Source organism: Mustela putorius, unplaced genomic scaffold, assembly GCF_011764305.1.
Source record: "Mustela putorius furo isolate JIRA1106 unplaced genomic scaffold, ASM1176430v1.1 tig00003848_pilon_pilon_pilon, whole genome shotgun sequence".
Classification (NCBI taxonomy): domain Eukaryota; kingdom Metazoa; phylum Chordata; class Mammalia; order Carnivora; family Mustelidae; genus Mustela; species Mustela putorius.
The window spans coordinates 524,449-533,500 of record NW_025422001.1 but is presented as its reverse complement, the minus strand read 5'-3'; the positions used below and the strand labels follow the sequence as shown (position 1 = coordinate 533,500).

Here is a 9,052-nt window from a genome sequence, read left to right as displayed (position 1 = left end):
GGAGAGGTCTACAGAACACAGCACATCCATGTTCCCAGATCCAATGACCAACTTGTAATTCTAAACTTATTTGAAAACTGTAATATTTGACACCATGGTTTTCTCTAATCATTTTAAAATTCTCCCTTCCAATTGATGAAGTCCCAGAACCTAAGTCAGGTTCGGTGGGGTGAGGAGGTTCGGAGCCGACGACTAAAGAAAGAATTCTTAAGACATCTTTGGTGCGAAATGGTGGTTTATTAAAGCACGGGGACAGGACCCCTGGGCAGGAAGAGCTGCTGCTGCCCCGGGTTGTGAGGGTAGGCATGTTATATACCTTGCGGTTGGGGGAAGGTGAAGGGAAGGGATGGGAGATTTCAACAGAGTTTTCACATGTTAGGGAGGGCCTACAAGGTGCCAGGGGGAGGTCTTGCCCTTATGGCCTGATCAATGTCGTCTTTAGGTCAGGCACTAACATCAAGATAGTTGGGAGATTCTTGGTGGGGTATTATGATCCTGCTATCACTTACATTCCCTTCTACTTCAGTCTCCTCCAGTTTATGGTGGGAGGGAGACATTAGGGCTTCAGGAACCGAGAATTATTTGCCTCTGGAAATTTGTGCTATTGATAAGGTAACCTCCCTGTTTAGGTCTCCAGGACATCTGTAGAGCAAGGGAGATTCCTGTTCTGCAGGATTGCGATCCCTGCAAGTTAACTATATATCATTTTATGGTGGTCAGGGGTGCCTGAGGAATGCTACACATATGGAGGGGAGCGGGTGAAGAGGGGGTGCAAGGCGCCAGCTTTTGCTCTGTCCTCAGCCAGCCTCCTGCTCCCTCATCACAATGATTTATGCATATTTTTCCTTTAGTACCTCTGACCCCCCTGATTGTTTTTTGATTTGTGTGTGTGTGTGTGTGCGATCTTCTCTTTTTCCTTCCTACCTCTTCCTACACTTATGGGTGTATTCCAGGATGTTGCCCTCAGCCTACTTGCAAAAGCCTTGCCCTTGGCCTTATTGCAAAATGTGGTCCTTAGTTTAATCCCAGTCACATCTAGTATTTCAACTGTGTACTGACAAATCTCAAATCTATTTCTCTAGATCATAAATTTTCTCAGAGCAAAAAACCATTTTTAATTTTCAATTATTTAATTTCAATTTTTTAATTTTCAGGAATTCTCAGTTTTTCATTAGACATTGTTTTCCAGATGTCCCACAAATAACTCCATTTCCACATGTCCAAAATATAACTTTCCTGTTTTTCCAAGTAAACCTATTCCTTTACAAACCTACTCCTCTTCCTATTTCAGTCAATGAAAACTTAATTCCACTATCTGTTCAAGCCAGAAATGTAGGTGATATCTTTATCAATTCCATCTCCCTTACCCCACATATCCAAGCAATTCTTAGGTAATTTCAGTACTACAAGGGTGAAAATTTCTTTTCTATTTTCTCATACTTCTAGTCTCTTACATTTAGTCTTTATTTCTCTTCTAGACCATTGCTGTAATATTCTGGTTTGTTTTTTTTTTTTGTTTTGTTTTGTTTTTTTTTTTTTACTTCAAAGGTCAGTCTCCACTTAGCGTGCTACAGAATTATCCTTTAACAAGATAAATATATTCATGAGATTCTCCTTAGAGAGCAAAATGGACAAGGTCTTTTCTCATTTGGCCTTTGCCTATCACTATGACTTCATCACCATTCTCTATGCAGATATCCAAAAATATGTGTGTAATAAATACATGATCAAAAACATTCCATTGCTTATAAAATTGTTACCACTTGTAGAGGAATTACTAAGTGTTAGACACTGGGCAAAATGCAAAGTGTAAGGCTCATTTCACTTAAGACTTATGACAATTCCACGATCCATGTATTATTTTCCCTGTTTTACAAATGAGGGAATGCAGCTAAATAAAGTTATGTGCCTAAAATAACAAGGCTGGGAACTAACAAAGGTTGCATTTTAATCCAGAGCTGTCTGAACCCAAGGCTTATATATCTGGCAGTATACATGGGACTTTAGACCCAGAGTTTGGAGTTAGATTACCTAAATTTTGTACCTTGTTTAGAAAATTACTAATATTTATGATGATTTAAAGAAACTATGTTGAACCCTTGCAAAAGTGCCTGTCACTCTGTTAGTACGCCAAAATATTACCATTATTATTATATCCTAGGCTTTAAGGCTTTCCAGGACCTGAAAGAGTTAATTGACTTCTAAAGCCTCTACATTTTTTTTTTCTCTTCCCCTTCAATAGCTTTTCTGTAGGAAACTTGAACAAGAAATGGTGCTGGTCCTATATTCTGTATGGATAGGTTGATTTGTCCTGCATAACTGACCACCCGGGCCTGCAAATACACAGGCAGGCTAAGGAATATTGTTTGTGGGACTCATGCTGTGTAAATAAACTTGGGAGTGTGGTTGTTTGAAATATATTTGAAATATATCTGGTCTCCAGGTCAGAGCTGAACCTTCCTTTCTGGATGCCAAGAGCTACAAATCTTGTCTCATACCCCCTCCTGCTCTAGGCTGGGCTGGCCTGCCAGAATAGAATCCAGGAGGGAAGGAAGGTACACATAGCCAGGGTTCCCTGAACTTATAGAAACATGGTAACATGGAAATGCAGCTCACTACAAAATGCATGTTAATGAACAAATGTGTAATTTCAAACCTTGTTATTTGCCCTCTAAATACAGCCCTGATGGGGATGGTCAGTGGGAAGTCTCGCCTGAAGGAAGGACACACTGCCCAGGCCTCTAAGTTGGGACTCTGGCTTGGCTGTCTCCACGGACTTCTCCAGCTGATGAGGTTGGATGTTGAAAGTACCCATCCGATTTGATGTCACTTTGCCTTATTCTTATTTATTGCCTACTATTACCTTCATTTATGTGTAGATTCCTTTCCTCTTCTGTTTCTGTTAGGATTCTGTGATAATAACAATTTTCTTTTCTTTTTGAAACTGAAACACAACTGTTATGAATCTTTTGTTCAGAAGAACCTCATTCTGCCTACAAGGCAGATTTTGTCTAAAAAGGGACTTCAGTGTAGTTTCCATAGGAATTCAAGACCATATTGGCCTGCAGCCTCACAGTGAGAACTCATCTTTTTGAGCAATCACTTTGCAAGACAACTCAAAACCTCAAGTCCAGGTATAGTTACTCATTTTATAGGGTATGAGTGGAATTGTTGCAATTTTTGTCTATTTGTTTACCTTTGAAGGAAAGGTAGAGGAACCAAACTGCCTTTATGAATGTTTGGAAAAAATATATAACACATCAAGAGTAAATCAGTTTGTGAATGGTTTTGGTTTTATGCTAAACACACACACACACACACACACACACACCTCCTTTCTTTCTCTGACCTCATTTCCTGTATTTACAGCATGAATGAATCATAAAGCACCATGACTACACAATAAAGAAACAGTGGTAGCATGTCCTGCCAGCAGTTCTCAACTCCTGTGCTCTCTGCCCTAGCCACCTGATGAGAGGGCAGCTCATTTAAATGACCCTCGCATTTGCATTATACTGCAAGTGCATTTTCCTTTTCAGTATGTTGTCCCAGAATCTCCTGAAAAACAGCACACCAGTTTGTACTGATGAAATAAATTAACCATTCATGCTCTTCCTTCTCTCTCTCTGTTTTTGTTTTTGTTGTTTTTCTATTTTGGCTTAAGAATTAAAATAGTCCTCTTTTCCCTAACAATTTTTCACTAAAATCTACTCTGGACATTGATGAAGTTCTAGAACCTAGGTGAGGTTCGGTGGGCTGAGGTCCGGAGCCGATGACCAAGAGACATCTTTGGTGCAAAATGGTGGTTTATTAGAGCACGGGGACAGGACCCGTGGGCAGGAACAGCTCCTGCTCTGGGTTGAGAGGGATGGCAGGTTGAGTACCCTGCGGTTGGGGGAAGGTGAGGGGAAGGGAGGTTTCAACGGAGTTTTCATATGCTAAAGAGGGCCTACAAAGGTGCTGGGATATCTGAGGCCTTGCGGCTTGATCAGTGTTGTCTTTTGGCCAGCCATTCACATTTCTGCTATCAAGCATCTTTGTTAGTGAGATTTAGGTTTAGAAGAGATTTAACTACATTTATATTCCCTTCTACCTCAGCCGCCCCCAGTGTTTATGGTGGGGAGGGAGACAGCGGGGGCTTGAGGAACTGAGTTATTTGCCTCTGGCTATTGATTTGTAAACCAAGGGAGACTCCTGTCTTGCAGGATTGTGATCTCTGCAAGTTAACTATTTGTTTCTCGCTAATGGCAGTCAGGGCTGCCTGAGGAATGTCACACACTTTACCAAGGGGAGTGGGTGGGGAGGGGGTGCAAGGTGCCAGCTTTTGATTTGTCTTCAGCCAGCCTCTTGCTCCCTCATCAGACATAACTCATTTTTAGATATTATTATTCCTGTTATCCCTCTTTCCCTGTGTAAGCCCACATAAGGCAGTTAAAACAGTTAGTTTAAAAAAAAAAAAAATCTTGCTCCCTTCTATTGTGCCAGACACTGCACAGGGCACTGAGCGTTCAGAAAGGAATTATATCTACTTCCTGCCCTAAAGGAGCTTACACCTCAGGAAAAGCAGTTGCCATCTCTTAGGTAGCTTAATACCATGGGATCATGAAATTGGTCCTCTTTAAGCATTTTAGAGATACGTGGACCCAGAAGAACACATTATCAGAATGTTTTGCTTTTAATTCAGGAGATAAGCATAAACCCAATGTAATAACATAAGGTTTTCATAAATTGAATCAGTATCATTATAACAAGATAAGCTAGAAATAGTCAAGGTTTTTGCTTGACTAAATATTTTTCTATTTTTTTCTATTTTTTAATAATAAACAGTTTTTTTCAGACTCAGACCAGAAGTCTGTGGGTCTTGAAGACTTCTCTGTACTTGTCAATTTTCTTCATGTCTTTTTGGACTGTTTCCATAGCCTCACAAGCTGCTTTTTCTTCTAATAATGGCTCTTGGCCTATTCCTTCCTCTTCTCCTCCAGGGTGGCTATTATTGCCTGGTGCTTCCAGGCAACCTCATGAGCCAGGTGGCCCTGGTAAGCAAACGTTTCTGTAGGTTTCAGATGCACAACCTTGAGGGCAGCAGAAACCACCATTCACTTTTTATTGTCATAGGGTAGCAGTATCCCAACAAACACCTTGAGGTGGTTCAGGAAAGCCTGACCTTACTTGGTCTTGTGCGGCAGCATGCCTTGCACTGTCTGGCAAAATATGTGGTTATGTGCTTGGAAGTATAAGCAATTCTTATTCCATGCCAGTGCAATGGTTTCACTTATCTCAAAGAAGAGAGTGAAAGAGAATGATATGCTATTCCCACATAATCCAAAGCAGATATTTTTGTTTAAAGATAGCTAGTTTGTATGACTATGAGCCAAACCAACAGTCACTAGGTCATCAGGAAAATCAAATGAACAATCTTTACAGCTGGTTCTGGATAAAAATATAAATTATGTCACAGTGACTTCTGACACAGCGTATCTTATCATTTTTTTGAAAGAAGGGTAGGAAATTTTTATTTTATACATCTTATTAACCATACTGCCTGATTTTCAATAGCCTTTTATACTTTATTTTTTTTTAATTTTTATTTAAATTACATGTAGTTAACATACAGTGTAATATTAGTTTCAGGTGTGCAATATAGTGATCCAACACTTCCATACAATACCTGGTGCTTATCACAAGTGCATTCCTTAATCCCCATCACCTACTTAACTCATCTACCACCCACCTCTTATCTATTAAAATATTTGTTAAACTTATTTTTCTTATCTCTTAGCTATCAAGCTCTTTCCTGTTACACTTACTGCTCTTCTATTCCAGAAAAAGAAACATCATATATACTAAAGATTACCAATAAAGAAGTTCTATATATTGAGTACTTTTAGTATCCTCCTAGAAATAATTTGATTTCAAAAGAAGACTTTTGAGAAGGTATAATGTTTAACATTGTGTTTTTCATACCACATCATGCAGCTGGCCATTTTCCCCTTAAGTTAGTTCTGTAATCTTATCAGCCCTGGCTTCTGACCAACAGTTGTTTAGGAAGAAAATCTCTGGGCTTCTGGAACACAAAGCACCTCTGGACCCTAGTGAGCCAGGCTCACCTAGGATACAAATGAGTTGGTGGTTATAAGTCCCCCTTTACTTACTACTGCCTCATAGAAGCACACCATACATATGATGGTCATGTCGAATAAGGACCTGGCCATATCAAAGGAGTCTGAAACATAGTCTCTGCCTTTCATCCCATTACCTTTGGGAGAGGCCATATCAAAACTCAAAGATCTATTGACATATAACCAACTGGCATTCAAACTTTCAAGTTTTTTTTTTTTTAAATTCAAATCTATAGTAATAAATATGTTATATCTTAAATCTTTTTTTAATTTAATTTAATTTTTTCAGTGTTCCAAAATGCATTGTTTATGCACCACACCTAGTTCTCCATGCAATATATGCCCTCCACAATACTCATCACCAGGCTCAACACCCCCCCACCCCCCAAAACCCTCCATATGTCTTTCAGGGTCCAGTCTCTCATGGTTTGTCTCCCCCTCTGATTTTCCCCAACTCACTTTTCCTCTCCATCTCCCAATGTCCTCCGTGTAATTCCTTATGTTCCACAAATAAGTGAAACCATATGGTAATTGATTCTGCTTGACTTATTTCACTCAGCATAATCTCTTCCAGTACTGTTCATGCTGATACAAAAGTTGGGTATTCATCCTTTCTGATGGAGGCATAATACTCCATTGTATATATGGACCATATCTTCTTTATCCATTCATCTGTTGAAAGGCATCTTAATTCTTTCCACAGTTTGGCAATTGTGGCCTTAAAAAAGCAAAAGATCTTAAAGGGCAACTGGTAGAATCAGATGGTCATGGACATGGGCCAAAGCCCATGGACCCAGTCCATGGGCCACCGCCCAGGACCACCGTGCCAGCAAGGGTAGAGAGTCAGAGCCTCCAGTTCCTGGTCCTGGAGCCCCCAGGGTTGTGTGGCTTGAGGCCACCCATTATCACTCCGGTTTTGGCATGGGGGTGCAGGGACAGGCAGGCACTTTGGGCGACCCCTGAGATGGTGGGTGGTTGGGACGTGCACTGCCTGTGGGAGGTTGCACAGGTCAGTGGAGTTTGCAGAGGAGGAGGCTATGTGTACTGGACCACTCAAAGGGGAGCAGACTGAGGCTTCTCTCTGAGACAGAGGTCTGGATGCAGTCTGCTTTCCACTAAACCTCCAAACAGACACAAAAATCTGCCAAAGATCCAAAACCTCCAGAGAACAAAGCTTGAAAAACCAGTTTCCACAGAGCCCAGCCCCTTGTTAGGAGGCAGGAGGACCCAACCCACAGCAAGACTGACTGAAAAAACAATGCGGCAGTCCCCCCCTCCAGAAAGCCAGCCAAAAGAACAGAAGGCCAACCACCACAGGGTCCCCATAAAAATATAAAATCCCAATATCAGGGGAAAACAATATATTAAGCTCCCGGTATTGGCCTAGAACCTGTTATATATCATAGATACATTTTTTTTTTTAAATTTGTTCTCACTATTCTTGTTCTTTTTAATTTTTTAGTCTACTTAATATTAAAGCTATAGGTTTAATACAACATATTCCATAATAACCTTTTAACTTGAACTGTTTTTCATACATATACCTGTATTTTTCTTTTTTCTTTTCTATTTTATTTGTTTATTTTTTTTTATTTATTTTTTTTTAAAGATTTTATTTATTTATTTGACAGACAGAGATCACAAGTAGGCAGAGAGGCCGGTAGAAAGAGAGAGAGGAGGAAGCAGGCTCTCCGCGGAGCGGACAGCCCGATGCGGGGCTCGATCCCAGGACCCTGGGATCATGACCTGAGCCGAAGGCAGAGGCTTTAACCCACTGAGCCACCCAGGCACCCCTATTCTATTTGTTTATATATACATAGAGATATAAACTTCAAGATAATCCTCTTTCCCTATTGAATACTACCCCTATATATAAACCAGTTTTAATCTCCCTTTAGTTCTGGAAAGTTGAGTCATTTAACAAAGATATCAAGTACACCCAGGAAGAATCAAAATAACTTTCCTCGCCCATATTGAGGATTTATAACCACCCTCCCATCTTTTTCTTCTGTTAGTGTTTCTGTGTATTTGTCTTTGTTCTGGTATTATATAAATCTCATCCTTGAGGTTCATTTTGGCTGGGTTCTATGTCTTAGTAAGACATATGAATATCAGAAAGTAGGAGATAAACTATGCAAAAGTTTAAGACCTGCCACATTAGTAAGGCTTCTAGGAGTCCTCTGGTCTTGGATATATTGGAATATTTCTTTCCAAAACAAGAGACAAGTTGCTTCACATTTTACCACTCACCACACACACACACACACACACACACACACACACACAAATAAGCATAGTGCTTGGTGGATCTTTTTGGTTTGGGAGGCAAAATAAAAGAGTTATGCTGCTCTGACAGATCCACTGGTAATCTAAAGCTTCTGATTTTAACTGGGTTCTAGAAATCAATGGGCTCTCCATCCATTCCAGGCTATAGTGCAGTATGTTACACTACTAAGGCTTTATGAACTAGAGGTCCCAAAGGTATGGGAAGTTTCTGCAGCAGAAAGAGAGCCTCTTCCAGACCACAAAGGGAAGATAATAGCACAGAACACTTTGGTTGAGGAGAAAGGTCTTACCTTACTCTATTCACCATTTAAAAAACAGTTCCTGGTTTAAGAATGGACCTTAGAAGAGATTGTATTGCTCATCATGAACTGATGATGATTCACATACCCATAAATTTGGATGTATACAGCAGTATATCACAATAAAATGGAAGTAAGCAGATCTGGAAGGTAAAATAAACATTAGGAGAAGATTATTCAGTAATCATGCTCCATGGTATGTAGCCAAATGAATTGAAAAGATGTCCATGTGAAAACTTGCACATGAATGTTTATAGCAGCTTTAATCATAATTGCTAAAACTTGTAAACAATCAGAATGCCCTTCAGTAAATGGATGGATAAATAAACTGTGGTATATCAAGAAAAT

The 9,052-nt window shown here is 40.0% G+C and overlaps 1 pseudogene; it reads right to left on the bottom strand.

Moving 5' to 3' along the window:
• Positions 1–4,839: 4,839 nt before the first annotated feature.
• Positions 4,840–6,191, bottom strand: LOC101692337 (annotated as a pseudogene).
• Between the last annotated feature and the right edge of the window lie 2,861 nt (positions 6,192–9,052).